The 16,491-nt window shown below is 37.8% G+C and overlaps 1 pseudogene; it reads right to left on the reverse strand.

The window, feature by feature from the left end:
• The window catches only part of LOC104430190, a 31,526-nt pseudogene extending 15,817 nt beyond the window's left edge, over positions 1-15,709 (reverse strand).
• Between the last annotated feature and the right edge of the window lie 782 nt (positions 15,710-16,491).

The following is a 16,491-nucleotide window of genomic DNA, read 5'->3' on the forward strand; positions in this document are numbered from 1 at the left end:
TATAATTTACGTAGTTAGTTGCTCAATAAATGTCCAGAAAGACTTGATAACAAAATCTTTAAATAATGGCAAAAAAAAAAAAAAAAATTGTTACTTTCTCTCCATTACCGTCATTGCTACCTAACTCGGCTCTTTGAAAGATACATTATGCATTAGATTAGTGACAAAAGAATTGAGTGGCTGTAGATCGAATCAAATTGCAAACCTTCAAGCACCATTTTCTTTTTCCCTTTTATAATAATTATATCCATAATAAAGCTTCCTCATTTTATTTGCTCTGCTCGGTCATATTAAAATATGCTTACAGTTTTGTCAACCTAACCACAATTCGTCCACCAGATAAATATTTTATCCCCAGAGATGGACAAATTGATAATATTAATTAAATGAGAAGGTTTAAGGGGGTGGTTCAAGAAGTGGGTTAGCATGAGGACGCGGTTTAGGGCGGTTCAAGAAATGGGAGCGGGCCTCATGTGCAGTTGCAGAACGTTAATCTCTACGCACCCTCTTCACCATTCCCAGATGCAGGCCTCATGTGCAAAGCATCGAAAGAAGGGTGATTATGGCAGGACGTGCCCGGAGTTCAAGGAATCAAACTTTTATAATTGTTGTATTACTTCTCTATCTTCATTGCTCTTGTTGCACAAATTGTTTATTTATTAAACTTTATTCTCTCTCTTCCCTCCTCACCATGTGCAGTTGCAGGTCCCATGTGCATAACGTCGAAAGAGGGGTGATTATGGCAAGACGTGCCAGAAGGCCAAGGGATCAAACTTTTATAATTCATATGTTACTTTTTTATTTTCATTGGTCTTTTTGCACAAATGATATATTTATTACTCTCTCTCTCTCTCTCTCTCTCTCTCTCTCTCTCTCTCTCTCTCTCTCCATTTATATTACTCTTCGATTTTCTTTGCTATTTTGTTTATAGTTCATATGTCACTGTTGTTCTTTCGATGCTTTGCGCGTGGGGCCTGCAACTGCACATGGTGAAAAGGGTAGAGAGAGAATGACATCTGATTCCTTCTTCATCTCCTTCGCACGGTTCTTCTTGTTGTCTGGCCTGCATTTCTCGAACCAGCTAAATACAGGGCGTCAACAGATACTTGTCTATGGAGAAATTATAAAGGTTCCTGTCGAGATGCATTCCTAATCTAAATAATGTGCATGCTTTTTGGGTGAAGTGCACCCTCCTCACAATAAATTGCTCGCATTTTTTACGTGAAGTGCATGCTTCTCATGATAATGTATACGCTATCGTTCGTGTCAAGTGCACCTTCCTTCAGACCAAAAAAAAAAAAGTGCACCTTCCTTGGAAATCAAGTGCATCCTCCTCAAGGATGAGTGAACCCTCGTAATGGTCAAGAGTGAGCTCCTTATGGTGTCTAGATGAGAAACGTGCCTCTTTTGATGAGGAGCATCCTCCTTAAGCGGTCGATGTTGATGGGGCACCCATGATATTTTTATCTTTCTATCAACATGATTGCAAAATTGTCTAGAAAGCCGGTGCCTGCTTTTTATTGTTGTAGGAACTAGTTAATCCAAATTAGTGATTATGTCTAGTACGATCATTTGCCAAATAGAAACGAAATTTTTCCCATTATTTTTACCGTTAGTCAAAATCCAGTATAAGTTTTCAACTAAAATCCCTAACTTAGAGCGTTTGACCCGTCAAAATTGAAACAATGGCCATCCATCTTGCCGGCAACCTCGAAAACGGACCTGGAGCTCCCAAATATCATCAATGAAAGTGGTTGAAATTTAGCCATCGATGTTCTACTCTGCCACCGATCTATGCTCTTCTCTAATTCGAGGATAGGCCAGGATTGAGGGTTATCTGGTCCTCCCGTTTCTCCAACAAATAATGTCTTCTTGAACGGCTATTTAAATGATCAATGAATGGTATTACTCTCTAGCAAAATAATTAAAAAGTATATTGAGATTAAATTGGAATACTATGCGTGTCAATTTTTTCTTAATATGTCGCATATGACCCATTTGCTTAAAGGTCCATTTGCAATCAGTTGGTGTATCAATCTAGTTGATTGTTCTGAAAATCATCCATATTGATCATCTTTATAAATGGAAAGTGCCGACTATACTCAACCATTTTTTTCCATAGCTTAAGTAGTTTAGACTTGAATGTATTCACTGCATCAACAACATGGTATAGTGTATAGCAGGGATAAGAACAGCAGAAGTGACATAATTTTCATACGACGCTTACTTGAGTGCCATAAATTTTTATTTTTTTTTTACTTAAATGCCACAGATTATAAAATTAGAGATTTGAGAGCCATAGGTGACTTGCCTCGTTGGAAAATCTTACGTGAATGCCGGTCGTCCTACGTGATATTGCCAGTACTAACAAGGACAAACTTTAATTTTTTTTTTTTAACTTTTAAAATTTTAAATTTTCTTTTGCTTTTTCTATGTCGATAAGAGTCACTAGCAACCCTCAACTACTAAGGCCTCATATTGGGCAAGGGCTGTCTCACCCATGGCTGGTAGGGCCACAAAGGCCGTGAGTGAGGCCATCACAATCCATCGGCCATAGGCGTGGCTGCCTCACCTACGGCCGGTAGGACCACAAAGACCCTCACTTGTAGCCAAGGATGGCCTCACCCAAGGTCTTAACTACCACAATGGCCGAAGGCAAGCTCGACCGGTCTAGGTGAGGAGCCCCCAAAAAAAAAAACTAAATAATTTTAAAAAAACACATCAGAATGCATGTAGGGATGATTTGCCACAAATGACACTTGGCAAGAAGCCAAAATGAAAAAAAAAAGAAAAATTCAGAAAAAATTTTAAGAATCCACATTCATAATGCATGTATGATGATTTGCTAGAAATGACATTAAGTGATGAGCCAAAAAAGAAAAAGAAAACTAAATAATTCAGAAAAATATTAAAAATCCATGTCAAAATGCATATATGATGATTTGCCATAAATAACACTCAGCAAGGAGCCAAAAAAAGAAAACTAAATAATTCAAAAAAATTAAAAATCCATGTTGGAATGCATGTAGGATGATTTGCTAGAAATAACACTCAAACGATTGATTTTACTCCAATGTGGCATCTAAATAAGTGAAAAAAATTATAACATTCATGTGAGTATCATACGAAAGTTACAGTATTTTTGCTGTTTATATCATGTGTATAGCAAGGTCAATCATCTATGAGAAAATATATAAGGTTTGCATTTCAATCAAATGTTTTTTTCTATTAAACACCGGTATGTTAAGATGACCAAACACACACATAGAAGCCAGGTAGTTTAGGTATCGAGTTCGGAAAAGTGACTTAATAATGAGAGTATAATTGAAATGTCATATTTTTTAAAGTTTCGATATCAATTGTTATATCTTCAAAGTCTTTGCCATTTCTTCAAACGGTAATATTTAATGGGGTAAGACTGGATGTGGTTCACAATGGTGATCTACATCTCCATTTTTGTTGTTGATTTTTCTTTTTCTTTTTAGCCTGAAACTCTATTCCCAAGTGAAGTTAAAAAAAAAATAATTGGTAATCTAATAATTCATACTCTCTATGGTAAAAATGCTAATTGAGTTCCTAATTAGATAGTATCGGAGAATCAAACTTGAAAAATCTCTCTTAGAACACGACCACAAAATGGATTTAGATCTCGGAGTTCCTTAAAGGTATTTATGTGCTCATTTAACCTCTCCCTGTCTAAATCTAGATCTGGAAGCCTTTCAAGCTATTTTTGGTGTCTTCTTATAGTAATGATGTTAAGGATGCCGAATCTAGGTACGCACCACCCACTAAGCAAGCTGTACATATTGAACAAGGAGATTATAGTGGGTGCTTATCACTTATGATGATGCGAGATTCAATGATTAATCGCTCTTCATTTTGTTTTGATACTGAGATTTATTTTTTAGAATGAGAGTATACTTATCACAACAGTTTGTGCTTTATTGTTCTACTTTACTGTTTAGGATTTGATTTGCTTTGTTATGAACCTCTCAAATATCATATTGATCTTGAATGTGAATGAAATATTCACTTTCGAAAAAAATAAAAAATCATCCTAATTTCTTTTTATGTTTCAACATCGCGAGCGAATCTAATGGTGAATTTCTTTATGAACACGATGCGAAAATGCACCATATTTGCTTATACTGGTTCGGTTGTGGCGAGTAAAACCTCATCGGGCGCAAGGAGGGGCCCCGCTTCAATAAATGGATATGTCTGGACTAATTGCACGAGAGGGAGGATTTGAACTCGGCACTCAAAGGAGGAGTCGAAGCATCAGTTCTCCACAAACATCGGTTCAGGGACCCCAAGTGAAATCCTAGCCACAAGGCTGCCGACGCTAGTGGTTTAGATGGAGTGATTTGATAGAGGCCAAATTTTCATAGAGAAAATGGAAATGGATCCTCCATTAGCTTAGTTGAATGGAATTGCTTAGGTTGATTTCAAACGCAAACCCATAGTAATAAAGAAAAATACCAAAAAAAAAAAAAATTATAATCTCATTACATTGGTACAAATTCAGTCATAAACTTTCAATTTGGCATTCAATCTTAAACATATTTAATTGGTACAAATTCAATCAATCCGATTAATTTAAGTTGGAAATTCGACGTGAGTATTAATTGTCCTACATGATACGACCAATATTAATGTGGATATATTTTTATAAATTTTAAATATTTTAAATTTTTCTTTCTTTCTTTTTTCCAAGGCCGACATAGGCCATGAACAAAAAAAGAAAATAAATATTTTTTAAAAATTTTAAAAATATGTACATCACTGCCAGTCATATTATGTAGGATAGTCGGTATTCAAGTCAGCAGTTTTGACTTAAATTCGTTGTATGACTTATATTGTCTTATTTTATTTTTATATTTTTCGCAAAATGAAATTAAAGTTCATGTTGGCACCGACAAAAGGGTCTTTAGTTGTCAGGCACCATTTTCTTTTTCCCTTTTTTTATAATAATTATATCCATAATAAAGCTTCCTCGTTTTATTTGCTCTGCTCGATCATATTAAAATGTGCTTACAGTTTTGTCAACCTAACCACAATTCGTCCGCCAGATAAATATTTTATCCCCAAGAGATGGACAAATTGATAATATTAATTAAATGAGAAGGTTTATGGGGGTGGTTCAAGAAGTGGGTTAGCATGATGACGCGGTTTAGGGTTGTTCAAGAAAGGGGAGCGGGCCTCATGTGCAAAGCATCGAAAGAAGGGTGATTATGGCAGGACGTGCCCGGAGTCCAGGGAATCAAACTTTTATAATTCTTGTATTACTTCTCTATCTTCATTGCTCTTGTTGCGCAAATTGTTTATTTATTAAACTTTATTCTCTCTCCTCCCTCCTCCCTCCTCCCTCCTCACCATGTGCAGTTGCAGGCCCCATGTGCATAACGTCGAAAGAGGGTGATTATGGCAAGACGTGCGAGGGATCCAAGGGATCAAACTTTTATAATTCATATGTTACTTTTTTTATTTTCATTGGTCTTTATGCACAAATGATATATTTATTAGTCTCTCTCTCTCTCTCCATTTATATTACTCTTCGATTTTCTTTGCTATTTTGTTTATAGTTCATATGTTATTGTTGTCCTTTTGATGCTTTGCACGTGGGGCCTGCAACTGCACATGGTGAAAAGGGTAGAGAGAGAATGACATCTGATTCCTTCTTCATCTCCTTCGCACAGTTCTTCTTGTTGTCTGGCCTGCATTTCTCGAACCAGCTAAATACAGGGCGTCAACAGATACTTGTCTATGGAGAAATTATAAAGGTTCTTGCGAGATGCATTCCTAATCTAAATAATGTGCATGATTTTTGGATTAAGTGCACCCTCCTCACAATAAATTGCTTACGCTTTTCACGTGAAGTGCATGCTTCTCTCATGATAATATACGCTAGTGTTCGCGTCGAGTGCACCTTCCTTGAAACTCAGGTGCATCCTCCTCAAGGACGAGTAAACCCTCGTAAAGGTCAAGAGTGAGCTCCTTATGGTGTCTGGATGAGAAATGTCTCTTTTGACAAGGAGCATCCTCCTTAAGCAGTCCATGTTGATGTGGCACCCATGATATTTTTATCTTTCTATCAACATGATTGCGAAATTGTCTAGAAAGCTGGTGTTCGCTTTCTATTGTTGTCGGAACTAGTTAATCCAAACTAGTGATTGTGTCTAATACGATCATTTACCAAATTGAAACATGATTTTCCCCATTATTTTTACCACTAGTCAAAATCCAGTATAAGTTTCAAACTAAAATCCCCAACTTAGAGGGTTTGACCCGTCAAAATTGAAGCAGTGGCCATCCATCTCGCCAGCAACCTCGAAAACGGACCTGGAGCTCCCAAGTATCATCAATGAAACTGGTTGAAAGTTAGCCATCGATGTTCTGCTCTGCCACCGATTTATGCTCTGCTCTAATTCGAGGATAGCCCAAGATTGAGGGAAATCTGGTCCTCCCGTTCCTCCAACAAATAATGTCTTATTGTACGGCTCTTTAAATGATCAATGAATGATATTACTCTCTAGCAAAATAATAAAAAGTATATTTAGACTAAATTGGAATACCATGCGTGTCAAATTTTTCTTAATATGTCGCATATGACCTACTTGTTTAAAGGTCCCTTTGTAGTCTGGCATATCACTTGGTGTATAAATCTAGTTGATTGTTCTGAAAATCATATATTTTAGTCATCTTTATAAATGGAAAGCGCCAACTATACTCCCATTTTTTCAATAGCTTAAGTAGTTTACACTTGAACATATTCATCACATCAACGACATGGTAAAGAGTATAGTAGGGATAAGAACAGCAAAAGTGACATAACTTTTATATGATGCTTATTTGAGTGCCATAATTTTTTTTTTGTTAACTTAAATGTCACAAATTATAAAATTAGACACTTGAGAGCCATAGGCGATTTGCCTCATTGGAAAATCCGACATGAACGCCAGTCGTTCCATGTGATATCACCAGCATTAACATGGACAAATTTAAATTTTTTTTAAATTTTAAAATTTCTTTTGTTTTTTCCTATATTGACAAGAGTCACCAGCAAGCCTCAACTACTAAGGCCTCATCTAGATTGGGCAAGGGCTGCCTTGCCCACGGTTGGTGGGGCCACGAAGCGCGTGAGCGAGGCCACCGTAATCCATCAGCCACAGGCGTGGCTGCCTCACCTATGGTTTGTGGGGGCCACAAAGACCCTTCTTGTAGCCAATGACATTCTCACCCAAGGCCTTAACTACCACATTGGCCGAAGGCAAGGTGACCCTCGCCTAGACTGGGCGAGAAGCCCTTAAAAAAACTATATAATTAAAAAAAATTAAAAAGTCCACATCATAATGCATGTAGGATGATTTGCCAAAATGACACTTAGCCAGAAGCCAAAAAAAAAAAAAACTAAATAATTCAGAAAAAAAAATTTAAAAATCCACGTCAAAATGCATGTATGATGATTTGCTAGAAATGACACTAAGTGAGGAGCCAAAAAAAAAAAACTAAATAATTCAGAAAAATTTTAAAAATCCATGTCAAAATGCATGTATAATGATTTGCCGCAAATAACACTCAGCAAGGAGCCAAAAAAAGAAAATTAAATAATTAAAAAAAATCCACGTTGGAATGCATGTATGATGATTTGCTAGAAATGACACTCAAACGATCAATTTTACTCTAATATGGCACCTAAATAAGTGGAAAAAAAATTATAACATTTGAGTGAATATCGTACGAAAGTTATATGAGTATCATACGGGAGTTACATAACTTCTGTTGTTTATATCCCGTGTATAGCCAGGTCGATCCTCCTTCAAACACAAAATTTAACATGAGAAAATATATAAGGTTTGCACTTCGATCAAATGCTTTTTCTATTAAACACCAGTTTATTAAGATGACCAAACACACATATAGAAGCTAGGTAGTTTAGGTATTGAGTTCGGAAAGGTGGCTTAATAATAAGAATATAATTAAAATGTCACCTTTTTTAAAGTTTCGATATCAATTGTTATATCTTCAAAGTCTTTGCCATTTCTTCAAACGGTAATATTTAATGGGGTAAGATTGAATGTGGTTCACAATGGTGATTTACATCTTTTTTGTTGTTATTTTATTTTTTTGCCAGAAACTTTATTCCCAAGTGAAGTTACAAAAAAATTAGTAATCTAATAATTCAAATTCTCTATGGGAAAATGCTAATTGAGTTCCTAATTAGATAGTATCTGAGAAACAAACTCAACAAATCTCTCTTATAACATGACCACAAAAATATATTTAGATCTAGGAATTTCGTAAAGGTATATATGTACTCATTTGGCCTCTAGATTTGGAAGCATGTTCAAGTTATTTTTGGTGTCTTCGTACGGTAATGATGTTGAGGACGCCGAATCTAGGTATGCACCACCCACTAAGCAAGCCGTACATATTGGAGAAGGAGATTATGGTGTGTGCTCATCAGTTATGATAATGCGAGATTTAGTGATCACTCGCTCTTCATTTTGTTTTGATATGGAGATTTATTCTTCTAGGATGAGAGCATATTTATCGCAACAGTTTGTGCTTTATCATTCTACTTTACTATTTAGGATTTGATTTGCTTTGTTTTGAACCTCTCAAATATCATATTGAGATCTTGAATGTAAATGAAACATTCACTTTCGAAAAAATAAAAACTCATCCTAATTTCTTTTTATGATCCAACATCGCTAGTGAATCTAACGGGACGAATTTCTTTATGATCACGATGTGAACGCGCACTATATTTGCTTATACTGGTTTGGTTGTGGCGAGTAAAACCTCATCGGGTGGAAGGAGGGGCCCCGCTTCTAGTGCTGGATATGTCAAGACTAATTGCGCGAGAGGTAGGATTTGAACTCGGCACTCAAAGGTGGAGTCGGAACATCAGTTCTCCACAAACATCGATTCAGGGATCCCAAGTGAAATCCTAGCCACTAGGCTGCGACGCTAGTGGTTTAGTTGGAACGATTTGATAGAGGCTAGATTTTCATAGAGAAAATGGAAATGGATCCTCTATTAGCTTAGTTAAATGGAATTGCTTATGTTGATGTCAAACGCAAGCCCACAGTAATCAGGAAAAATAGACGAAAAATATTATAAACCTATTACATTGATGCAAATTTAATCCTAAAATTTTTAATTTATCAAATTTAATCATAAATATTTTTATATTCGTACTAATTCAGTTCCTCCGATCAATTTAGACTGAAAATTATTGACTTGGACATCAATGTCCTACATAACACAACCAACACCGATGCAGATATATTTTTATAACTTTTAAATATTATTTCAACTTCTCTCTCTTTTTTCCTTGGCCAAAACAAGCCATGGAAAAAAAGAAAAAAATATTTTCTAAAAAAATTATAAGAAAGGTATCAACAGCAGCGCCGAGTCGTGTTATGTAAGATAATTGGTATTTATATCAACAGTTTTCAACTTAAATTGATTGGATAACTCATATTATCTCTCTTCTTTTTTTGTGCAAAATGAAATTAAAGTCCATGTCAGCATCAACAAAGGGGTCTTTAGATGCCCTCCAAAGATCATGACAATTGCCGCGCGTGTACTCGGCCAAGGGGAAAGCACAAGATCTAATGCACGTCACTGTCAACCTAAGTGCACCGCCGCCATTCACCGCTGCTGGCATCCCCATATCATCTCCTCCCGCCCTTCCAACGTTACGCTGCTTGCCGTGCATGGCCGCGATCTGCGTTCCTTCAGAGACAAAATGAAGACAGATCGTACTTCGCGGGAGGACAAATTTTGCTGTTTCGTGAGGAATTGCGTGATGGGGGGACAATGTAATCACGGGGGAAGGAAGAAGAAGAAGCCATGGTCGAATGATTTCGAGGTCGAACCCAGTCAAAGCTTGAGCGGAAGATTGAAAGAGGGAATCAATTCGATACGCAGTTCTTGCAATTCTTCCTTGTCTTCACTCGTGTGAGTCCGTCGCTAATCACTTCCGGTGTGGTCACTAAAGTGAATACGGTGTTTGGAAGATTTGGTGGCTGGAGAGACCTCGCAGGCCGGGCCATGAGTTCGGGCTTCAAGCTCCAGCGGCCGTGGCGCAAGCTTGATGAGAAGAGGGAGACATACAGAACGATATGAAGAGAGGAGAGAGAGAGGAGGCTGTGGTTGTGGGTGAAAGAAAGGTGGTATATTTGAACATTCTAATCGGCTGAAAATTAGAGGGAATTGAATGACCTTCAACATTCAAATAAGCACCCGAAAAATCATACGTTCGTTATGCCCAGGTAAAACAACACAATTTGCACACGCGCTCAAGAATTCGTACAAAGACCGCTCTTTCAGAGACTATTCACAGAAAGATTATGTCTCTGGAAACAATGTTCAAGTGCACAAAATCTTAAGCTTATTGGAGCAAAACAATAATATTTGGGGAGGAGGAGAAGTCATACGATGAATACGAAGTTCGTTGTTTTTGCAAAATTGATTTAAGTAGTCGTACTTAAATGAAATCATGAGTAGAAGTACGATGATCTGTTAAAGTGATTAGCTGGTCGGATTGATAGTTAAGCTATCGCAGAGAAGAAAAATGTGCGCTTTGATGCATATATTTAGTATAAAGGTTCAGTTTTAATTTTTTTCTTTTGAATCATGTACTGATATCAAGCAACCTGGAAATAGTGTGCATCATTTCAGTGTCTGGTATGCAAATATTCACAACACTTCTACTGATAGAATGTGTTAACTTAGCAGAGTGGCAACTTCACAGCGCATTCACCACGCTCAGGACGGTGACCTCTGCATTGACCATGCAAGTTTCCCGCACCAAAGTGCCCGTGTTGGGTTTGAGCAAAAAAAAAAAGTGCCCATGTTGGGATGGTGAAAAGTGGCATGCGAAATACCTAAATATGTTCTCTTAAGAAAAAATTAGAAACAAAAAGAAATCGAGAAATAATAAAACTAAAAAAAGATACTACAATTTTTATATAAGAGCTTTTCACGGAAGTGTATCATCAAATTCAGAAAAAAATTGTTTATAAACATGATTTATATATGAATAATTTCCACCACTCACCTTGGGATTGATCTGATGCTAAGGACATTTCCACTCATTCTATCCAGGGACCGATAGTTGTGTGTTTGATTCCTACTTTCGGGAACTTAGATTCCATGCGCAGTGAATTTCTATGATAGTTCCTCTTTAGATGGCCAGCTATTACGATTGAACCCATGATTCATAAAAAAGAAGGAAATTTTTACTAGGGTGACCATATTGAGCTATATTTTATTGTAGACATAATAATGGGAATTCATTTGGAGTTAAATTTTATATATATATATATATAAATCGTTATGAATACCCAACTTTAATGTGGATAGTTTGCTTTTGATTAGACTGAGGAGTAATACTCAATTTAATACTTGAGAATCGGTTCAAAATATCAAATAATCTCCAAAAATGAAATATAATATCGTGAAAAACATTGTTATTTAATAATAAAGATGCCGGTGGTTCTCAATCATAAGTTGACGAAGACATTCACTTGCTTGAACATTCCACATCGTCATATTTTAATCATTTGGTAAACATTCTCCGCAACATCAAACGACAATTTCTAGCCTCACAAAACTCCCATGCTCAAACGCCCAACCTAAGGCCCCCGCCACCATTCTCCATTGCCAGCAACCATGCCTATCGTCTCAGATCGCCCCTCCAGCATTACACCACTCGCGGTGGCCATGGTGGCGAGCTTGTATCAGGGTTCTTCTGGAGACAAACCGAGAAATTGTGTATACCTCATGGAAGGATAGATTTTGCTGTTTCATAAGAAATTACATGATGGATAAACTATCTCGAGACTAAAATAAATTTGGGCCCATGGGCAAAGCTTGAGAAAAGTGGGAGATAAACAAAATAAAAAGAGAGGGTGCTGCAATTGTGTATGTGAGAAAGCAAGGGTGTATTTTGGAAAGGAAAATTACGATATTTGTAAACAGATGGACAATGTGCTAAATTAAGGGTGCAAACATGTAATTTTCTTAATAAAAAAATAGAGGTATATAAATGGGTACTTAGGTGAATATTCATATATGTTTATGTTTTATCGATATTTTCACTTTTTTTTTTTATAAGCAGAAGGGGCCAATAAATTATTATTACTTTAGCATTCGAATTGAAGACCCAAATGTGAGAAAATATTCGGCGGACCGTGTCAATTGCTGACGTAGTGTGCGTTTTTATTTATGACCAATAATAGATTGACACGTGTTAGATGAGTGGAATAAATATATATATATATTTTTTTTTCTCTGCAGATCGGTCGTCGGCCATGCATGACACCGCCTCCCCCTCCTTCTGGCCACCGCCTGATCTTCCATCCAACCGCCGCCTGCCCAGCCACTTGAGAATCCGGCGCGGCTGTCTCCGCCGCACAAGCCAGAGGGGGACTTGACCAGTCATGGAGTCTCTCTCCCTGGCGTCTCCTTCCGTCTTCCTCCCTCCAAGTTCCCTCCAGCGAGTTCCCTTCCGTGAAGCGCAGCCATGACAGATCTGGAGCAATGGCAGCGTTCAGGTCTGGAACCGCGGGGCCGTGGCCACGGCCTCGACAGAACTTGAAGCCATGGCCGCAACAGACCTTGCAGTCAGATCGGTCGCGGCTATGGCTTCACAGACGAGGCCGGCCCTCGTCAGGACTTGTTCCATCTTTTCTGAAGGCTCAGCCATGATGGCTCGACCGAGATCTGGAGGAGGAGTTGCTCAGCCATGGCTCGGTTGCGATCTTATGAAGACCGGACTTATGGAGAGTTTGCACAAAGATTATGTCTCTGGAAGCAATAATCTGATGCACAAAACCTTAAGCATATTCCAGCAAAATAATAAGTTTTGGGAGAGCAAAAGCAGCGGTTTGATGAATACCAAGTTCATAATAATTTAGCAGGCGAAGAATTGATTTACATAGCGGTACTTCAATGATATTATGAGAAGGGTACAACAATATGTTGAAGCAATTAATAGGTCAGACTATAGTTAAGATTTTGGTGATTGAATGTATGCTTTGATTCTTATCTTTCGGATCAAGGTCCAATTTCTAATTTCTTCTTTGAAATCATATTGCTAATTGTAAAGCAACGATCGGAGACCCAAAGAAATGAATGGATGGCCTGAGAGAATCAGGACCCGGAAATAATCTGTATCGTATCAGTGCTGCGCGGGTAAGAAAATATTCACAACAAATACTACGGATTGACACTGTGAATCTCAACAGGATGGGGGCTTCACAGCGCATTCGCGATGCCGAGGACAGTGACCTCTGCTTCGACCTTGCAAGTGTCCTTCACCAAATAGCCTCCTGCTCGGAGAACGAAAAATGGCATGCGAAGTGAATCTCGCCCAACCCCGCTCCTGGCCCGAGGCGTTGAACCAGTGCTTAGCTGCATGAATGAGAGAGAGAGAGAGAGAGAGAGAGAGAACGCGTTTCCAGTGTCAAAAACAAGAATTCAATCGCTAGTAGCTTGTTCTTTCACAAGAAATGGTTACCATTTCCAAAGTCGTGCTTTCTTGAAGCTGATCCATGACGCGCAGTGAGAAGCCTGCAAATACTTTAGTACCAGGAGGATATGTGTCTTCGTTGGCAGAAACTAAAAACAGTGAGACGAAACCTCCGAGTCCGCTTCCCGACCCATCTGGATAGAGCCGTATTTTCCTGAATCAATGACACACACAACATCTGATCCATCAATGTGTTCTGGTTTTCTAGACTTCACAAAGTTAAAAGAAAAATAGAGTGATTCACTAGCTTAAATGCCCAGTCCCATTCCTTCCTGGAAGGACAGGGGGTACTGAACTTGGGGAGGATTTTTTTGTGCTGTAATTAAAATTTTGGACCGGGTTTCCTCCATCTCCGGCAGGAAAAACATGCCTCTATTGTGGGGTTACAAATGTTGTAATGTCCATGTTTTTAACCTACCAATCAGAAGACTCGTTGGAACAAACTTTATCGGAAAAATATGAATCTACATTAGTGAAAAAAAAGTTCATTGTTATGCATGATCAGAATAGCAGCATTTCCCAAGCCAAGTGAGCAGAGGAGATTAACATCCAATTTTTTTAGCCGCATGCCTATGAGAACGTCGAGAGCGATACCATTTCTGGTTTCCGGCTGTGAATACTTTTGAGTCGTAGAATTCCTTGTCCAATTTCGAGAAGTTGTCGACCTTCCACATGTGCTTCTGGCTGATTGCGTCCTTTATCATCAACAGGTTTTCTCCTTGGCCGGTGCTCTTTTCCCGTGTAACGGAAACTTCTGCGCCGAACACACAAGTATCATCCACGAGATATCCGTTCTGCACATCGTTAAGTGTCTTCAGAGGAATGAATTGGTCAAGGCCACATTCGAGCTTCGTCCTGTGAAAGTGCCATTCCTTTCTCATGGTATCTGCGGGAAGGACAAGAATTGAATGAATCAACCAATTCTCGCTGCTTATCTACCATGAACATTCATTGCTTAATTGCTTATACCCATTAAGAGTATACTTAAATGGATACACTCAAATGACTCAAAGCATGAAAAGGAAAAAGAGAGTTCCTATTCTCTATTACTTAATTCAATATTTTTTTCCTTTTTTTTTTTTTTTGCGAAATAGGGTAGCCATCCCAAAAATAAGACGCTTATCTTTAGAGGACCTCATTAACTCAAGATTCATTCTATTGACCATGGATTTATAATTGTATTTAATAACTTGGTATAAAGGAGATGGTATGTGTTGCTTGATCATGCATGCATTAGGAGAATGCATGTTAACCATGTGGCACAACGATTGAAGAGTATAAGTAGATGAGAAAGTGATACCTTGGATTATCAAGTCGTTGTCTTTGTCCTGGTCACGCAGAAAGAATCTGACTAAAGCATGAACTCCCCAACCTGAGGGGAGTGAGCTTGTTTCTACTATTGACAGGTAAAGCGAAACATGCTCTTCCACGTTCTTGCTTTTGTTCCCATTCGGGTAAAGAACCAGCTTCCTTTGAAAATAAGAGAGAAGAAGAATCACAGTCCAATAAAGCCGGAAAGATTGGTAAATAAATATGTGGATTGGGAAAAGTGAAGGATCGTTACCATTTGTAGCCTCCAGCTTGGAAGACCCCCGACTCATACTTGTCCGCGGAGTTCTTTGAGAGAGACGAGTATGATTGTATTTTGACCACATACTGAGCTTCTGACACCGTTTTCTCAACTCCTGCAAATGAAACACAAGGCAAGGAGAAAAGATTGGTCAGTGAAGCACATTTTCATTGCTTCTTTTGTACAAATTACGAGAGAAAGAGTCACGTACCCTGTCGATCATCAGATGCGGGATTAGCCATTTGCAAAGTAAGGAGACCGATGAGAGGATCCGTGAAATTTATTGGCTTATATATCATATTGTATATGCATTTGTTGCTAGCTTTTTGAAGGTGCTTTACAGTACCGTTATGCTTTGCTTAAAGATGGTTTCCTTTCGTTATCCAGTCCTTGCCCTGATTCCACTGAAGAATCGTGAAAGCAAGAGCACCAGCAAGGAAAAGACAGTTCGGATCCTTGCCCTGATTTCTCTGCTCGCTAGTCATGGCATGATCATACATATGCGCATTTGCACGCTAAAAGTATAAGTACACGAAAAGTACCAATTATTTCTCAAAATGCAATAAAGTTATGAAACTTCTAATAACACAATCGAGTCTTAGCATTCGTGAATATCATAAAATCAAATGCCTCTGCAAGATCCTTGTTTAAGGTGACGGTAAAATTTAATGTGGAAACGTTTCTTGTTTTACTCAAAACTTTTACAAAAACAGTTATTTTTTCAAAACGAAGTGGACTCAACTCAATGTGAAGTGTGCCACTGCATCCAATCAAATATAAGGGTGTGCTTATTTCTCAAAAAATTAGAGATTTGAAAAATATTTTTCTTTAAAAAAATGATCACCCATAGAGTTTATAAAAATGAATCTACGAATAATGTCTTTATTGTGTAGGAAAATGTTCAGATATGTATTGTTGTTGAAAATGAAAAGATATTCATTGACTTTTTATTTCAAGTAATATAAGCAATCATTTTTTAGAAAATATTTAGTAAATCATTCATTCCTTCGCTATTCATTTCTTTTAACATAAAAGTATTGGTAATTTCATATTTTCAGTTGAATCCTCTGCAACTCTCATGCGAAAAAGTTTAATTATGAATTCCATCTATGACAAAGGATAATCATTCTTGCTATTGCATACCAAAAAATACATCAGCATGATGAATTTTGACTTGTACAACACGTTACTTATTTGATTTTGTCTAACCCTAACCTCTCTTCTTTTTCTTCAGAGAGCATTGTATGGAACGAAAAGACCAAAACCATCAGCCCTCTCTTTCTGAATACTTTCTGAATACTACCCTAAGGGGCACAATTTTATGTTTCAACATCCCAAACCAATCTAGATGGTTTGAATTTCTTTATGACCATGATTT

Source organism: Eucalyptus grandis, chromosome 2 (assembly GCF_016545825.1).
Source record: "Eucalyptus grandis isolate ANBG69807.140 chromosome 2, ASM1654582v1, whole genome shotgun sequence".
Taxonomy (NCBI): Eukaryota; Viridiplantae; Streptophyta; class Magnoliopsida; order Myrtales; family Myrtaceae; genus Eucalyptus; species Eucalyptus grandis.